At 46.2% G+C, this 19,861-nt stretch overlaps 1 protein-coding gene across 2 annotated transcripts in view; it reads right to left on the reverse strand.

The window, feature by feature from the left end:
• The window catches only part of LOC126292057 (organic solute transporter alpha-like protein), a 336,266-nt gene that overhangs the window by 259,408 nt on the left and 56,997 nt on the right, over positions 1-19,861 (reverse strand). The window contains exon 1 of one of the 2 annotated variants that reach the window (XM_049985862.1): positions 16,030-16,200. The exons of the other annotated variant lie outside the window; for it this stretch is intronic. The gene's annotated coding sequence lies outside the window, so the exon portion shown is untranslated. Of the gene's footprint in view, positions 1-16,029; positions 16,201-19,861 lie in introns of those variants that run through there. 2 annotated transcript variants of the gene reach the window in all.

Below are 19,861 nucleotides of genomic sequence, written 5' to 3' on the forward strand. Positions count from 1 at the left end.
AAAACTCATCCGAAGAAATGACGTTTTTTTCTCTACTCGATAGTCATGGTTTTAAGCTTCCTGTTAAGGTCATTCGATCCGGTCATTGGATTACTGATGTGTTGTTTTGGACTTCTAGGTCGCTCTGCAATTTGTCTTATGGAGGAGCTCCCTTCGTGGTGTTTTGGTCATGAAAGGCTTCGCGAATTATATATTCAGTTCTGCAGTGACTTTTGCAGCTGTCGTTCTCTTATTTTTTGCCACAATCACGTTCCACGAACATCCGTCACGATCACTCAACACACATTTTCGTTTTAATTGTGATTTATCGGATTATGGTTTTTTTCTTTCCCTGTATGCAGTAGACACTGCTGAGCCAGAGCATTATGGCCACCCAGCTAATAGCCGGTATGTCCACCTTTGGTACAGACACCAGCTTCGTGGCATGGAAGCAATGAGGCCTTAGTAAGTCACTATAGGGAGTTGGCACCACGTCTGCTCACAGCAGGTCACCTAATTCCCGTAAATCCCGGGAAGGGGGGAGGCGATGAACTCTGATGCCACGTTCACTCACGACCCAGATGTGTTCGATATGGTTTTGAAGTAGGGTGGGCGGGGGAGGCAGAGGCAAGAAATCAGCTGCAACCTGGCCACTGTTTTCCTCTAACCTCTCCAATACATTCCTAGCCTTGTGACATGGCACACTATCTTGTTGAAAAATGCCGTCGGATAACATGATCGTAATGAAGGGGTCTAGGTAGTCTGCAGTCAGTGTACGATACTCCTTGGTCGTCACGATGCCTTACAAGAACTCCACTGGACCCATTGGACGCCCACGTGATTGTACTCCAGAGCATAATGGAGCTACAGCCAGATTGTCTCCGTCCCGCAGTATAAGTGTCAAGGAGCTGTTCCCCTCGAACACGACAGATTCACGCCACACGACGGATGATGATGAAGAAGGTATCGGGATTCATCAGTCCATTCAACGCTTGCCTCTGCACCAACTTCCAGTGCCGATGGTCACTTGCCCATTTCAGTAGTAGTTGCCGATGTTGTGTTGTTAACATTGGAACATACATTTTCTCGTCTATGGAGGCCCATTGTTAGGCGTGTTCGGTGCGCTGTGTGTTCAGACTTACGTGTGCCCTACTCAGCCTTATAGTCTGATGTTAATTCCACCACAGCTCGCAGCCTGTACTGTTTTACCAGTCTGTCCAACGAACGTCGACCGACATCTGTAAAGAGGGTTGGCCGCCCAACCCCACGACGTCTGGACGTGGTTTCACCTTGGTTTTGCCACTTGTTGAAGACACCACAGCACTTCTCGAACGTACAAGTAGTGCAGTTTCCGAAATGCTCGTGCCGAGAGTCCGGGCCTTTACAATCCGCCCTCGGTCAAAATGAGACAGATCGTGCGCCCTCCTACACACAGACAGCAGCTCACTGATACTAAATGCACCACCCGTGTGTCTGACTGGTAGTCATCCGTGGCCAGGTGACGCTGTTATCCCCTGGACAGGTTTATATCGACAGAAGGTCGATGGTCATAATGTTCTGGCTGATCAGTGTAAATCGTCTATACAGTATCTATTGGAACACACCAAACACTTCGACTCCCTTGGTTAAGGGAGAATTCAACACACGAGCACCCGCAATTTGCTCACGTTCGAATTCACTTAGCTCCAACGTAATCCAATCAACACGAAAACAGGACACTGTTCTGACCGCGTCTGAACTTGCAACGTTTTGCGAACATTGCAATGGTGACGTCGGTGGTAAAATACAATAGAGCAGCCTGTAGGCTTGTTTGGCATCTCCATTTTTATTCAAGCATGTATTTCTCTATTGTTGGACAACCCCTGTACGTAGATGTATGTATTAAAACAGTCAAAGTGAAATCTGCTTGAAGGTTTTGGTGGACGTGGTATACGAGAAGTTATGAGACGACAAAAAGGGGTATGTTTATAATACATCAGTACGAGACAGGACCACTACATTAACCTTCGTGATGCTGACTGGTTAGTGGAAAATCTAAGTAAACTTCTCACTCTATTCTGGACTGCACTGTAGAGTGCGCTGGGTGTAAATTTGGTGCCCAAATGAAATTGTTTCTCGCTCTCAGAATCTTCATTTCACGGACATTGCTCTTACCGTTATAAGAAAAATGTTGTAATAATTCCACCAGCTATTTTGGGACAGTTTTTAATGAGCATCGCATGCTATATGCAGAAATAAGTGACAATCGCCTTAAAAACATTACCAAGTCACTACTGTTAGAAGAGCAGAGCGCATTTAGGAAGAGAATGGCTTTTAGTGACAATATTTCTGTAAAAAGACAAATTGTAGGGAGAAAGGCGGCAGTTTAGTATGGAAACACATGTTGGTTTTCTAAACTACTAGAAAGTTTTCAACTGACATATTTTATGGAGTCTTCTAGACAGATGAGGGCACCCCAAGCCCTTAATGTAAGTTCTGGAGAGGCTCTATTCTTTTTTCTTAATCCCAACCACCACCACCACCACCACTGTATTCAGGGTGCGGAACTTAGTAAGGACAAATTTCAATCTGAAGTTCTCGCCACATCGTAGTCCCTCCGGAGGTCGCGATTGGCGTTCTTGAAAGCCGTACGCATCTAGTAAAGAATCAGAACGTCTAAATGGCCGAGATGTAACGGACAAGTGCGGAGCACAACCGAAGAGCCGCGATTATCGAAAGTCTTCGTGCTGGGGGTTCGCCCACTGAAATAGTTCGATTCTTCACGTACCCGAAACAACTGCGTACGATACTATGGGCAAGTTTAATGCTTCGTAGAAGTCTGGGGAAGGTTTTTCTAAGGCGGCGAGGGAACCTCATCCGAGGAAACGCGCGTCACCAACTGCTACAGTCATCGAAAAGTCTCAGGCGCCTATTTCTGAGGACCCGGTGCAACCGCTGAGGAAACTGGCATCAGTGTTGAACGTCAGCGAGCGAACAATGGGTCGAATGGCATGTCAGAAGAGGTGCTCATACGAGCCATCTAGTCCAAAACTGGCTCTCTGATATCGTTGACATGTTCTGGTCAAAGGAGTTCTGGTTCCCGAATATCCCGGATTTGCACTCCCTCGACTATGTTTAGAGCGGAGTCGAAGGTCCATTAGACAAGGCACCATAACGTCGCATCACAACGCATCGCTACAGAAGCAGTATTCGTGAATGTGGACAGCGCTGTTTTAAAGATTGCTTGCGATCGCTTCAGGACAAATTGGAGACGGTCATTGCGGCTGAAGGGGGCTACATTGGGTAAGGTTACTCTTGAAACAACCATTACACATATGTAAAAGGATTTTTATTTGTATTTTTTTTTGTAAATTTGATTTTAAAAAAGTTTCATTTGTCCGGATTTAAGGTTGGCACTCCGTATAGTTCAGAAGACGGTGAGGGGGTACTCCTAGCAGTGAAAAAATGTATTGAGCTATCCCGGTGCGACTTGCCTCCTGGAAGTGCTTTAACCTGACATTAACTTTCTTCCACTAAATCGGCCGCGAGAGGTTCCAAGTTCGAGGCCCGGCACGCAGCTTTCATCAGTCACGATGTTTCGTGATGGCGCCCACTGTGTTGCAGATTGAAAGCCTAGTGATCCCGGAGTCGACAGGCTCCTCAAACTTTTATCTTACGTAATTATTTCATTCGTAAGTATCGTGAAGATAATGAAATTTCGCTTGAAGGCATAAAGAGTCGCTTTTCCCACATACACCCCGCTAATAGAACGTACAGATAGTAAATAACCTAGTAAGCTTTAGGAAAAACTTTCACCGTGATTTCTAGAATGCAGATTTCGGTACACAATCCAGTTCATCACTTGACAGGTGAAAAACTGCGGAGAATGTCCCAGATTTATTTCTGCTTCTTATCGTAGTCACCGTTCTGAGCTAATCTGGTCAGATACTACAGGATTTGCGTGCTATTCGGCTACCGACTCGTTAATAAGCAAGCGTTGCCAGGAGCAACGGTCAAAGCAACGTCAGTTGATATTCCACATTGGCTGCATTCGGCCGTCAATAACCCAATTACCAGCCGATCAATGACATTATCTAACCCTCACCTGAGGCACTGCTGTGGTGTTCGTCGTAAGTTTCAGTAAGGTTTTATCAGTTCATTCACCAAAGTTCGTAACTTTGTAAAAAAACACAGTGATTTATTAATGACGAATATCTGTCAAACAATCTACCAAGGCGAGGAGAATGAAACAGTCTTGGTTGCTATGTTGAAATTAGTTTTTTTGTCAGCGTCGCGCGTTTCGTCTAATTCAAGGCATCTTCAGATTGCCCTACATTAAAATAGAATCCAGTTACAAACGCTCGACCCTCCCTTGCTACGGAACGAAATTAGGAAAATTAAAAATTGGACTCACCGATAAATGTTGATCAAAACGTTATGGCTATCGAAGATAACACATCCGCAAAAATCAATTGCCCTCATCATGTGCAAGAAAGAGAATCGAATTAAATACAGGGTGTTACAAAAAGGTATGGCCAAACTTTCAGGAAAATTTCCATACACACAAATAAAGAAAAGATGTTATGTGGACATGTGTCCGGAAACGCTTAATTTCCATGTCAGAGCTCATTTTAGTTTCGTTCTTCCATCTACGCTCAATGCAGCACGTTATCATGATTTCATACGAGATACTCCACCTGTGCTGCTAGAACATGTGCCTTTACAAGTACGACAACATGTGGTTCATGCACGATGGAGCTCCTACACATTTCAGTCGAAGTGTTCGTACGCTTCTCAACAACAGATTCGTTGACCGATGGATTGGTAGAGGCGGACCTTAATTCCATGGCCTCCACGCTCTCCTGACCTCAACCCTCTTGACTTTCATTTATGGGGGCATTTGAAAGCAACCCCGGTACCAAATGTAGAGACTCTTCGTGCTCCTATTGTGGACGGCTGTGATACAATACGCCATTCTCCAGGGCTGCATCAGGGATTCCATGCGACGGAGGGTGGACGCATGTATCCTCGCTAACGGAGGACATTTTGAACATTTCCTGTAACAAAGTGTTTGAAGTCACGCTGGTACGTTCTGTTGCTGTGTGTTTCCATTCCATGATTAATGTGATTTGAAGAGAAGTAATAAAATGAGCTCTAACATGGAAAGTAAGCGTTTCCGGACACATGTCCACATAACACATTTTCTTTCTTTGCGTGTGAGGAATGTTTCCTGAAAGTTTGGCCGTACCTTTTTGTAACGCCCTGTATAGGCTCCCGTCAAGTATTATAACCATAACATCTGATAATACAATGAAGGCTTTCACGACCGGATGGTACTGTTGTTGATAATTCTTCCGGGTTATAAGGCCGTGGTCCATGGAATTCTTCAATTCCTAACGTTTCGTCCAATACTACGTTGGACATCTTCAGAGGTATGGCTGGTCCTGTTGACTGATTGTCAGTCGGCAGGACTCAACAGGACCAACCATACCTCTGAAGATGTCCAACATACACTCCTGGAAATGGAAAAAAGAACACATTGACACCGGTGTGTCAGACCCTCCATACTTGCTCCGGACACTGCGAGAGGGCTGTACAAGCAATGATCACACGCACGGCACAGCGGACACACCAGGAACCACGGTGTTGGCCGTCGAATGGCGCTAACTGCGCAGCATTTGTGCACCGCCGCCGTCAGTGTCAGCCAGTTGGCCGTGGCATACGGAGCTCCATCGCAGTCTTTAACACTGGTAGCATGCCGCGACAGCGTGGACGTGAACCGTATGTGCAGTTGACGGACTTTGAGCGAGGGCGTATAGTGGGCATGCGGGAGGCCGGGTGGACGTACCGCCGAATTGCTCAACACGTGGGGCGTGAGGTCTCCACAGTACATCGATGTTGTCGCCAGTGGTCGGCGGAAGGTGCACGTGCCCGTCGACCTGGGACCGGACCGCAGCGACGCACCGATGCACGCCAAACCGTAGGATCCTACGCAGTGCTGTAGGGGGCCGCACCGCCACTTCCCAGCAAATTAGGGACACTGTTGCTCCTGGGGTACCGGCGAGGACCATTCGCAACCGTCTCCATGAAGCTGGGCTACGGTCCCGCACACCGTTAGGCCGTCTTCCGCTCACGCCCCAACATCGTGCAGCCCGCCTCCAGTGGTGTCGCGACAGGCGTGAATGGAGGGACGAATGGAGACGTGTCGTCTTCAGCGATAAGAGTCGCTTCTGCCTTGGTGCCAATGATGGTCGTATGCGTGTTTGGCGCCGTGCAGGTGAGCGCCACAATCAGGACTGCATACGACCGAGGCACACAGGGCCAACACCCGGCATCATGGTGTGGGGAGCGATCTCCTACACTGGCCGTACACCTCTGGTGATCGTCGAGGGGACACTGAACAGTGCACGGTACATCCAAACCGTCATCGAACCCATCGTTCTACCATTCCTAGACCGGCAAGGGAACTTGCTGTTCCAACAGGACAATGCACGTCCACATGTATCCCGTGCCACCCATCGTGCTCTAGAAGGTGTAAGTCAACTACCCTGGCCAGCAAGATCTCCGGATCTGTCCCCTATTGAGCATGTTTGGGACTGGATGAAGCGTCGTCTCACGCGGTCTGCACGTCCAGCACGAACGCTGGTCCAACTAAGGCGCCAGGTGGAAATGGCATGGCAAGCCGTTCCACAGGACTACATCCAGCATCTCTACGATCGTTTCCATGGGAGAATAGCAGCCTGTATTGCTGCGAAAGATGGATATACACTGTACTAGTGCCGACATTGTGCATGCTCTGTTGCCCGTGTCTATGTGCCTGTGGTTCTGTCAGTGTGATCATGTGATGTATCTGACCCCAGGAATGTGTCAATAAAGTTTCCCCTTCCTGGGACAATGACTTCACGGTGTTCTTATTTCAATTTCCAGGAGTGTAGTATTGGACGAGACGTTAGGAATTGATGAATTCCATGGACCACGGTCTTATAACCCGGAAGAATTATCAACAACAATAACATCAGATAACCTTGAAGCAAAAGGGTATGAATTTAAAATAAGAACAAACTGCAAGCATTCACTTGCACGAAAGTTATAGTCGACCAAGTGAAAGAGGACGAAGCGGAAAAAGATGAGAAGTAACTACCTTTTCAGGAAGCGTAATGTGGTCCAGTTAACACAAGGCAGTATCAGGCCGTATAAATTGTCAAATGGTAAACACGCTGGAAGTGTTGTTCTACATCCTGCGGTAAGTTCAAATGGCTCTGAGCACTATGGGACTCAACTGCTGTGGTCATCAGTCCCCTAGAACTTAGAACTACTTAAACCTAACTAACCTAAGGACATCACACACATTCATGCCCGAGGCAGGATTCGAACCTGCGACCGCAGCAGTCGCACGGTTCCGGACTGCGCGCCTAGAACCGGGAGACCACCGCGGCCGGCCCTGCAGTAAGTGTGCGTTCACCACGGTAGATGGCACCCAGTTCACCGAGAGTTACTAAGCATTATTTATAAGAAAGCTATTTACAAACTTTTAAAGTAACTAACCACATCGTCTTGAAACAAAGCGTCTGGTAAACTTACCTAATTTTTAGTAAGAAATTCCTTTGTAAAAATATGTTAAAGTTGAAATACAGTAGGTCACAATTATGTGAAGGTTACTGAGGCCGTAAAGTCATAGCAAGATTTTTTTAATAAAAAGATACAAAGTAGATAAAAGCAGAACATAAATACTAGGTGCAAACGGCTACATGAAGTAGAAACTTGTCGGTAGGTCAAATAACAGCGCCGATGCAAGAGCACTGACTTAAAATCTGAATAAAGTTATGCTAAAAACGGGAGACCAAATAGTAAAATAATGAAATTACGAGACGTAGCCTAGAGCCATTTATGACACAGATGCTGTTTCTATCAAAACAACAAAGCACACTTGCAGTGTGGCCTGATGTGCCTCGGCGATTAGTATTGTGTCACCACACATTCATTGATTCGTATCGATGGGCACTGAATCCACCACCTTCACTGCGGAAGCACAGTTACGTTGGACCTCCTGCGGGAATCTCGAAGTAGCGGGTATGGGGGACAATGATGGGGACAGCGAATAGGTGGCGCTGGGTGGGAACATGGGTCAGCCGAGGGGAGGCTCACAGAGAGAGTCTGCACAGTTCTGGTGAACACTGAGTCCAAGTAGTGCAGCTGCTAATGCAACTGCCTAGGTAGCGGAAGGCATTCGGTTCGAATCCCGCTCTAGCACACATTTTCACTAATCACTGGTGATCCCGCATGAAGTCCCGATGCAGCTGATATCAACAGTTCCTGCCCTATTGTATCCATTCTTCCCTTCTACTTTCAATTTACGCAACAGGTAATTTAGCCTGGTTTCCTGAGTCGTATGTAATGCTTGAGCATCGCACGACACCACAAAACGTCGTAGGTAATGAATAGGAATGTCTTCAAATTTTGTAGTCCTGTCTTCAGTTGCGTGTAATATTACGGTATATTGATAATTTTAGTTATGGACCGTCTGACAGCAACTGAATAAAACAATATTAGTGCCATACGCGTTTCGCCTTTATTTTCTGCAAGGCATCATTAGTGGTCTGCAATATGTACATATGCTGGCTATTTAATTTACATTTTTCTCACTGTGCCTATAGGTTATAAACAGTTCTGGTGGTTGGTATTTCCTATTAAGTAGTAATGTTTTTAACTGTACTTACAGGCTGCGTGGACAATTTCTTACATATTACCCTCCTGTTTGCAGTTGTTGTGTTGTTGTTCTTCTTATGAATGCCAATTTGCGTTTTTTCCCACATTCCACAGCACTATTGAACTGAACGCTTGTTTCAATGTAATGTTTTGGTTTCTGTTGCCTACTGTCAAATGTTTTTGCCAAAGATAGAATGTTATTGCCAAAACTTTCGAGTGTAATTATTGAAGTATCTGTGATCTGTTCGTATATGCATCTGGACACACACACAAGCAGAGCCAAAAAAATTCCACACCATAACACAAACACACACACACACACACACACACACACACACACACACACACACACACACAAGTTTTGGCAGTAACATTCGATCTTTGGCAAAAACATTTGACAGTCGGCAACAGAAACCAAAACATTACATTGAAACAAGCGTTCAGTTGATAGTGCCGTGGAATGTGGGGAAAAAAACGAAAATTGGCATTCATAAGAAGAAGAATGACACCAAAAATGCAACAGGAGCGTAATATGTAAGAAATTGTCCACGCAACCTGCAAGTACAGTTAAAAACATTACTACTTAATACAAAACACACCAGAACGGTTTATAACCTATAGGCACAGTGACAAACATGTAAATTAAATAGCTAACATATGTACGTATTCCAGGCCACTGATGTTGCCTTGCAGAAAATGGCACTAAAATTGTGTTTTATTCAGTTGCTGTCAGACGGTCCATAAGTAAATATTATCAATATACCGTAGTATAGGAATGTTTTTACTTTAATGCTTATCAAGATAAGTGACATGTGTAACAACTTTTTTTTGTCTCCTTATGACGTCTTCGTGATGTTCAGTCTTCCGACCGAAAGAGTACATAATCTGTCGGTGGGAGAAACCTGCAAGTAACGCTCCTGATGTCACCCCATTTCTAGTCGATCTCTCTCTGAGCTTTTGACGTGACAGTCCGTGGCAATTTCCAGATTAAATCGATTCGCAACGAAGGCGCTCCGAAACAGGATCTCTGGAACGAGAAGAGGAAAGAAAGCAAAGAGAGGCAGGAGCGCAAAATGCATCTCCAGAATGGCGCAAGGTGGCAGGTGTTTCATGAAACCTGCAGCACATTAAGAGGGGATACCGAACGTATATAGATAGAGGCAGCATGTATTGTCAAAGGTTGATTCGACTCAGGGAGATGGTCACGTAAAAGTTGAATTGGCAGTCTCTTTCAGATATATGCGCCAAGTATCCCTTGAATGGTACTTAGATATTTTCAAGAGCCAACATTAAGTGAGGAACCTACAAAGGTACAACTCCAACATATCGTTAATTACTCTTCTCGTGCTCCACTCATAAATGGAGCCGGAAGAAACTCCACTAAGTGTTGCAATGGGATGTTCAAATGGTTCAAATGGCTCTGAGCACTATGGGACTTAACCTCTGTGGTCATCAGTCCCCTAGAACTTAGAACTACTTAAACCTAACGAACCTAAGGACATCACACACATCCATGCCCGAGGCAGGATTCGAACCTGCGACCGTAGCAGTTGCGCGGCTCCGGACTGAGCACCTAGAACCGCGAGACCACCGCGGCCGGCTGAAATGGGAAGTAACCTACACCATGTAATTCACAGAGGTTTGCATAATGTATGACCGCCTGTCAAGATCTGGTAGGATGTAACTTCCTACATGTACACACCCGACTAGTATGTACAAGGGAACGAACGATCGCTGGCGAAATGGAAACTACAGTCAAAATCAAAACTTTCTAGTATCCTCATCATAGAAGAAAACCTCCTTCCCGACAATTTTCTAAGCTGGGCCGCACCTTGTTATCTGAACCAAAATGTTGTGTCCATAGACAGCAGCTCATATGAATATCAGATGGAGCCAAGTCCGGCCTCTATCATGGATGATCGGACACTTTCCACCAAAAACGCTACAGGAGGGTCGTCATTGACTCTAAGAATTGTCATGAAGAAGGAAATACATAACAGTTACGTTACATTGGATTGCGTGAATTCAGGCGAAATCTTTCGATAGGCACCCATGCTTGGCGTGAAACACTATTTTCTAGAGATCTTTAGGCGCTTACTGTGCGCTCAGAATTGAAAAGAGCGACGTGTCACTATACAGTCATACTAGAGACACAGCCTGACTCATCCGTGTACTGTGCACCCTGGTTTCCATTTGGCGACCGATCGTTCTTTACTTTCCGAAAAGCCCTTGTAGATGATTAGGGTTGCAGCTGAGGACCATTTTCACAAAACTCAACAACAAAATTTCCAAAAAATGAATTAAACATGTATTCGTGCACTTCTAAGTTGATCCATAACAGTGCAGATATTTTATGAAAATTTACGATTTGTTAGTTCAATCTTCCACATAAAACTGTAAAATTTATCTAAAATCGACGTATACAAAAAACTAGTTTTCCAAAATGTGAACATCTGCTGCTTGTGGTAGAAAGTTTGACAAAATAGATCACAACAACCCAATCAGGCGTCACAGATACACGCCCTCTGATAGGATAGCTGTGATAGGATTAAAAAAGGAATTCATAAAATTTGGAACCGTAACCTTGCCATCACACTATCTTGAGTTTCTGAGCCACCATGGTAGCTGTATGGCTTTGGGCTAGGACTGGTATGCATAAGATTTCAACACCACTGCTATCAAAATTAATAAAAGAGTAGCTACCATTCAAAATGTCTCTAGCAGAGTTCTTATATAAAGGTAACGCTATCTGCAAAGTCTAAAGCACTGTCTCTCTTCGATCATTGTTGAAGTGAAGAAAAATAACATAGATAGCTTCAAGGAAATTGATCAATCAACTGTAACGAAACGTAGAAACCATGTGAGTCACAAAAACATCTACATCTACATGGATATTCTGCAAATCACATTTAAATGCCTGGCAGAGGGTTCATCGAACCACCTTCCCAATTCTCTATTATTCCAATCTCGTATATCGCACGGAAAGAATGAACACCTGTATCTTTCCGTACGAGCTCTGATTTCCCTTATTTTATCGTGGTGATCGTTCCTCTCTATGTAGGTCGGCAACAACAAAAATTTTTCGCATTCGGTGGGGAAAGCTGGCAATTGGAATTTCGTGATAAGATTCCGTCACAACGGAAGGTCCAGCTCTAATCCTATATCATTTCAGTGACACTCTCCCCCATATTTCGCGATAATACAAAGCTGCTGCCCTTCTTTGAACTTTTTCGGTGTAATCCGCCAGTCCTACCTGGAAAGGATCCCACACCGCGCAGCAGTATTCTAAAAGAGGACGGACAAGCGTAGAGTAGGCAGTCTTCTTAGTAGGTCTGTTACATTTTCTAAATGTCCTGCCACTGAAACGCAGTCTTTGGTTAGCCTTCCCCACAATATTTTCTGTGTGTTCCTTCCAATTTAAGTTTTTCGTTATTGTCATACCTAGGTATTTAGTTAAATTTATGGGGTTTAGATTAGACTGATTTATCGTTTAACCGAAGGGTCAACTGCCACTTTTCGCACCCTTCAGATGTCTTTTCTAAATCGTTTTGCAGTTTGTTTTGATCTTCTGATCACTTTATTGGTCGATAAACGGCAGCGTCATCTGCAAATAACCGAAGACGGCCGCTCACATTGTCTCCCAAATCGCTTCTATAGATAAGGAACAGCAAAGGGCCTGTAACACTACCTTGGGGAACGTCAGAAATCACTTCTGTTTTACTCGATGACTTTCCCTCTATTACTACGAACTGTGACCCTCTGACAGGAAATCACAAATCCAGTCACGTAAAGAAACTAGGAGATTTTTTGATACAGCCTCAGAAGTAGCTCGATAGTTCTATGGGAAAGCGCTACAGTGTAGCTGTGATCGTGACAATGAAAATAGTGATCTACTGTAACTTAATGAAACAATTTATTGAATTATTTGTTCAGTATATTAAAATACAATAGAATGTTACTGCTATAAAGCGATTAATCTCTATATTTTCAATTTTTTTAAAGATTAACGATATTTACAGATATTTTTATTTGTAACTAGATGATAGAAATGTTTTCTACTGCTGTATTATGGATCCACGGTTTATTTGTGAAATACAATTTTGAGAAACATCAGCAATGTATATAGTTCAAGTAATTCAATAAATTGTTTCCAATTTTTTTTGTAGCTGCTGAATTTGTGAAAATGATCTTCAATTCTCCGTGACAAGTAGAACAGCAGTCATAATACCTTAGTTTGTTCACGTTTAGGATTATTACCAGGATAGGATATGTAGTGGGATGTGTGTTAGATGTTGACTGATAACTGAAGGGCACGGAGAAGCCGCGTACACGTGTGAGACAGCGTAATCAGCACTTGGCAGAGATTTAACACGTGTAGGCGCCGTCTCCACGTGCTCCACAGTCACCACTGAACATATGACGCTGCACACGCCTATGACGTTATCCTACCAGGTCTGGTAACAACACTAAACACGAACAGCTCTAACGCACTCTGGTGGCTGGTTTAGCTATCGCACAGAATTTACATACTGGCCGATGGTGTATATGTGGACGAAGTACACTGACATTTGAGCATGTGTTCTGGGCGCCTCACTTCTCTTGTCAGACTGTGTACACAAAGTAAGTGCTGGGGCACCTATTAATAATTATCTCATTCAGATTTAGTAGCATATAAGAACTGCATCTATCTTGCGTATGTTTCAGGCTGCAAATAACCGCGAATAAGCATCACAAGTTGTTAATTTATGTCTAGATTTCGTGATTTTAGAATTTAGTTTCGAGGATCTCTCAGGAAGAGTTTGTTGATCCTTCTCGTGCCGTATGCAGTAGCTGGCGATAACACTCTGACGTCACAATTCGGCACCAGTAACGAGGACATTCAGATGTGTCCGATCACAAAGATAACTTGATTTGGTGAGCGTAAAGCTAAATCACAGCAGAGTGTCGGTGGAGTTTGAGTTAACGTTGCTAGGAGTGGCTTATTAGAAACTGGCAGTGAAAGTGTCATTAGTCACAGTTAATGATGGAAAACTGCTTGAAAAGGCAATTGGTGTCAAGTGATATGGGCACAATAGATGAAAGTATAGATTATAGGTTGCATGACAATAAATGTGAAACGGTGGTCGACAACGATAATACTGCTACAGACTATTCGGTTGTGACGTTACAAAGCTATTTTTGGTTATCGCATGCGTCACGGGGAAAGGATTAATTAAATCTTCCTACGGGATCCAGGCCACTAAATTTTAAAATCGTGACGTCTAGACGCGGATTAATTACTGAAATTCGTTGTTATTTCTTGTCTGCAGTAAATACAAGGAAGATACAATTTCTATACGCTATGAAGTTTGAATGAAATAATGCCACAGCATAAGACATTTCAGTTCAAATGCCTAACGGCAGGACAATACGTAACGGCCAAGTGCACATTGGTGGTAGGTTCATCTCAGCCAACAGATACTATTTAGCACCCATTCTAGGAATATCACTTACATTATTTCAACGGCGCGAACAACAGTGCTTACATTTAAAACTTCTTTGCGATATTGTTCCAGGAAAACCAGCAAGCTAGTGATGTCGTATTTTATTTAAATAGTGATTGCACTTAAGCTGTTAATTTTTAACTTTGGAACACCAATTTCAATCTTCTTAGCAGATCTAAATGGAGATCATCTGATATACATTCCTGGATGACACTAGGAATCGCTTGTGTGGAGCAAGTCTCTCCTGTGCAGATGTGGGGAACAATGGAGTGTTGCTTACGAGTTGCCAGCTGGTAATGAATACCAATACTTGTAGTCGGCGCAGTACAGTTTACATTCGACACCCCGATGTGTACTGATCTTTATGGTAGTGGGGTGTACATACGGACTTTTAACACTGTCGCATAGTATGCTGTACAAATTCAAGATCAAATGATGACAGCACAGGTCAGTTGGAACGGGTCAGCCAATAAAATGCTTCTGTAGCAATCTTCGCTTGTAAAGTTTTCTTCAGTTACCATAAATCGCAGATCGCTCCCAGACTGACCAGATCAGGAATATATGAGGCACAGAACACTAAAAAGAAGGTTTTAATTTATTATTTTGCAAAATTTTCTGTCACCAATCAAACGCGATGCTGAACACATGTTTGCTATGTCTGACAGTTGACATCATTCTCAACAACAGCAACAACAACGACGACGACGACGACGACGACGACGACATTGGTGTTGCTAGTGTGAACGCACCTTTCCACTGCTGGATAATAAAAGCACTCCGTCTTCAGACCACAAAGGGCCCATCGCGACCGCCCGACCGCCGTGTCATCCTCAGTTGAGGATGTGGATAGGAGGGGCGTGTGGTCAGCACACCGCTCTCCCGGTTGTTTTGATGGTTTCCTGTGACCGGAGCCGCTACTGTTCGGTGGAGTACCTCAAATGGCATCACGTGGCTGAGGGCACCCCGAAAAATGCAACAGCGCATAGCGGCCCGGATGGTCACCCATCCAAGTGCCGGCCACGCCAGACAGCGCTTAACTTCGGTGATCTGACGGGAACCGGCGTATCCACTCCGGCAAAGCCGGTGCCACTGCTGGATAATACGTTGTACAAATTCAGAAGCATAAAATCCGATGATGAAAACATAATTCTGTCGGATTCGGCCATCCAATAAAATGCTCTTTTAGCGATCTTGGCTTATGAAGCTTTCTTCAGTTAACATACATCGCAGATAGCGCCCAGAATAACCAGGTCAGGAATACATGAGGGCCAGAACCCTTAAAGAAAGGTTTTAGTTTGTTATTTTACAAAATTTTGGCCACCAATCACAATGCAATGCAGAACGCATTTTTGTTGCCTGATAATTGACACCATTCTCAACAACAACAGAAACAACAACAGAAAGAATGACGACGATGACAACAACTTTGGAAGGTAGGAGACGAGATACTGGCAGAAGTAAAGCTGTGAGGACGGGGCGTGAGTTGTGCTTGGGTAGCTCAGTTGATAGAGCACTTGCCTGCGAAAGGCAAAGGTCCCGAGTTCGAGCCTCGGTCCGGCACTCAATTTTAATCTGCCAGGAAGTTTCAAAATGAACTCTGCTTCTGGCAGTGTAACTGATGAGATCATTAATGTACACAAGAAAAAGCAATGGCCCTAAGATGGATCCTTGTGGGACACCACATGTAATTTCTTGCCATGCTGATGATGACTTAATTCACTAGTCCCTTGCACTGACACCCTCTGTTTCCTGTTAGCGAGGTACTACTTGAACCATTTTGCAGCGCTGCCCGTGACACCACAGAATTCTAATTTATTTAATTTTCAATGACGAGAGTGACTGTGACGGCGACTACGACACTGTGTCGATGTTGCAAACGTACCTTCCCACGGCTAGCGGACAGTCCCGGCAGGCAGAGTGCAGTCCGGCTGCGGAGCTCAGTAGCGACGTCTTCGACCCGAACGCTCGCTGGCTGGGGGGCCTCTTCGGTGGCGCGCGGACGACCGACTGGAGACGGCTTCTGGTGGCGGCAGCGGCAGCGGCCAGCTCTCACTTTCACTCGCCGTCGCGGCGGCTGACTCCGTGTCGGCCCTCCGCCGCAGACAGCGCCACGAGGCAGGAGGTACAGGGAGGGAGGAGGGCGGAGGGAGGAGGGTGCGTGGTGAGGGGCGGCCGCCGTAATACCGACGGCGACGCCGGCGCAACCCGGCCGCGGTCAACAACCTTGGCGACCTCTGCCGAGGACGCGCGTCGCCTAGCGGATTAAGCCGGCCACACACGGTACTGCGTGCTTCGCAGGCAATCGTGCGCAAATTAAGTCTCGTCCCCACACGTCTCAATTACTCTTCTACAGGGTGTCTCACGTAAAATCGGTACTCCTCAAGTGTAGGGCTGCTGAGTGAGACGCAAAGGAATGATTTTTGGACAACATGATTGTGGAGATCAATAAGCGATTAGTACGATAAATTAATTATTCAAAAACAGTCTTAATCGCATTTATTATACCGCCATCCGTTGTAAGTAGGCTCTTTAGCTTTTTATATTGGTAACGCCACGTAGCTCTCTGTATGAAAATAACTGACTGAGCTGTGTGCAGTCTGTGGCTGGTTGGCATTGTTGAAATATTCGCTATTGTAGTGTTGGGCAGTTGGATATGAACAACGCGTAGCGCTGCGCCGCCAGCAGTGGTGGATGTGGGGAGTGAGATGGCAGTTTTCAGAGTGGATGATCTGGACGTGTGTCCATCAGAGACAGTAAATTTGTAAGACTGGATGTGATGAACTGAGATACATTAAATGACTTACGAACAGTATTAAGGTAAATACTTTGTTTGTTCTCTATCAAAATCTTTCATTTGCTAAGTATGCCTATCAGTAGTTAGTGCCTTCAGTAGTTAGAATCTTTTCTTTAGCTGGCAGTAGTGGCGCTCGCTGTACTGCAGTAGTTCCGAGTAACGAAGATTTTTGTGAGGTAAGTGTTTCATGAAAGGTATAGGTTATTGTTAGTCAGGGCCATTTTTTTGTAGGGATTATTGAAAGTCAGATTGCGTTGCGCTAAAAATATTGTGTCAGTTTAGTGAAGTTCAGAATAAGTAAAGAGAGAAGTGTCTGAGTACGTTCAGATTTGCTCAGATGTTTGAAAAGCAAATAAGGTAAGGGATTTATCAGCATAGTCATTGAAAGGTCTCCGTTGGATCTGACTCCGTTGAGGCGGGCCACAGGAAGGGCAGTAGCAACTGCATTTACAAAGCAGTTTCTGCATGAAGTAGGGCATGTGAAAAGAGTTATCTCGGATAATGGACCACAATTTAGATCGCAATACTGGCAGCGGATGCTTCGAAGGAGAAGGTTGGTTGGGTGTGGGATTGAAGGGACCAGACGGCTAAGGTCATCGGTCCCTTGTTCCACGATAAAATCACACGAAATAAAAACGGTCAGTCGTTAAAAACGGAGAACTGAGAGAAGGGACGACACAATACAAGAAAGGCAGACAAAGACCAGACAAACGGAACTAAAATCGCACCGAGTGTGAAGGTGGTTGGCCGACCATGAAAATAAGGAAAAGCCAACCACCAAATGACATTAAAACCCACAGTTTAAAACCACAGGCCAAAGGCCCAAGTCAATACAGGAAATAAAAGGACAAACACTCAAATCATACGATAAAAACCCCCTGCCCGAATAAAACTCAACACGAGGTCCGCCATAGCATCGTCATCACATAAAAGGGCAGGGAGGGTATCAGGCAGCGCAAACGTCTGCCTGAGTCCTGTTAAAAGCGGGCAGTCCACCAAAATGTGGACCACCGTCAGAGCTGCCCCGCAGCGACATAGCGGTGGGTCCTCCCGGCGCAACAAATGGCCGTGCGTCAGCCACGTGTGGCCAACGCGCAGCCGGCAGAGGACGACAGAGTCCTTCCGAGAGGCCCGCATGGAGGAGCGCCACACACGGGTCGTCTCCTTCACCGCCCGAAGTTTGTTGGGCGTGGGCAGGGTGCGCCACTCGTCACCCCAGGCACCAAGCACTTTCTGGCGCAAAAGCGACAGGAGATCACACTCCATAAGGCCGAGTTCCAGAGCCGGTGAACTCACTGCCTGTTTAGCCAGCGTGTCAACCCGCTCATTGCCCGGGATGCCGACATGACCTGGGGTCCAAATAAAGACCACGGAGCGGCCGCAACGGGCAAGAGCATGGAGCGACTCGTGGATGGCCTTTAACCGGACGGGAACGAGGAAAGCACTGGTCAAGAGCTCGTAAACCACTCAGGGAGTCACTACAGATGACAAAGGACTCACCTGAGCGGGAGCGGATATACTCTAGGGCGCGATAGATGGCAACCAACTCGGCAGTGTATACACTGTTCCCGGGTGCCAGCGACCGTTGCTCACAATGATCCTCTAGAGTAAGAGCGTAACCAGTGCGACCAGAGACCATCGAACCGTCGGTATAGGCCACGGCAGATCCGGGAAACTCGGCAAGGAGAGCAACAAAGCGGCGGCGGAGGGCCGGAGGAGGGACCGAGTCTTTCGGACCCTGTGCCAAATCCAGCCGAATGCATGGTCGGCGCACACACCAAGGGGGCAGACGGAGATTGGCCCGGAAAACAGGCGGGAGAGGAAAAAACTCAATCCCACACAGTAGAGCCCGGATGCGAACCGCGATCGTACACCCTGACCGGGGCCGCCTGTCTGGAAGATGGACGATCGAGTGCGGGAACAGGAGACGGTAGTTGGGATGCCCTGGCAAGCTACAAACGTGGGCAGCATAAGCGGCCAGAAGTCGGTCGCACCGGATCCGCAATGGAGGAACACCAGCCTCCACAAGTAAGCTGTCAACAGGGCTTGTCCAAAATGCTCCTGTGGCGAGTCGGATCCCGCAGTGATGGATGGGATCCAGCAATTGCAACGCTGATGGCGACGCCGAACCATAAGCCACACACCCATAATCAAGGCGGGACTGGATCAGCGCTTGATACAGCCGGAGAAGGGTGGACCGATCGGCACCCCATCTGGTGTGGCTAAGGCAACGGAGAGCGTTTAAATGCCGCCAGCATGTTTGTTTAAGCTGCCTAATATGAGGCAGCCAAGTCAACCGGGCATCAAATACCAGTCCCAAGAACCGATGCGTCTCTACCACAGCAAGAGGTTCACCGTCAAGGTAAAGGCGTGGCTCAGGGTGAACCGTGCGACGCCGGCAGAAATGCACAACGCAGGTCTTAGCGGCCGAAAACTGGAAGCCGTGCGCTACAGCCCACGACTGCGCCTTGCGGATAGCGCCCTGCAGCTGGCGCTCAGCAACTGCAATGCCAGCGGAGCTGTAGTAGAGGCAGAAATCGTCTGCATACAACGAAGCTGCGACGGACGATCCCACCGCCTCAGCGAGCCCATTGATCGCAATTAAAAACAGGGAGACACTGAGGACAGACCCCTGTGGGACCCCGTTCTCCTGGACCCGGGAGGAACTATGGGACGCAGCAACTTGCACGCGGAAGGAACGAGACGACAGAAAATTCTGAATAAAAATCGGGAGCGGGCCCCTAAGACCCCACCCATGAAGTGTGGCCAGGATGTGATATCGCCAAGTCGTATCGTACGCTTTCCGCATGTCGAAGAAGACGGCAACCAGATGTTGGCGGCGTGCAAAGGCTGTACGGACGGCAGACTCTAGGGAGACCAGATTATCGACGGCAGAGCGGCCTTTGCGGAACCCACCCTG

The sequence above is a fragment of the Schistocerca gregaria genome, chromosome 9, assembly GCF_023897955.1.
Source record: "Schistocerca gregaria isolate iqSchGreg1 chromosome 9, iqSchGreg1.2, whole genome shotgun sequence".
Taxonomy (NCBI): domain Eukaryota; kingdom Metazoa; phylum Arthropoda; class Insecta; order Orthoptera; family Acrididae; genus Schistocerca; species Schistocerca gregaria.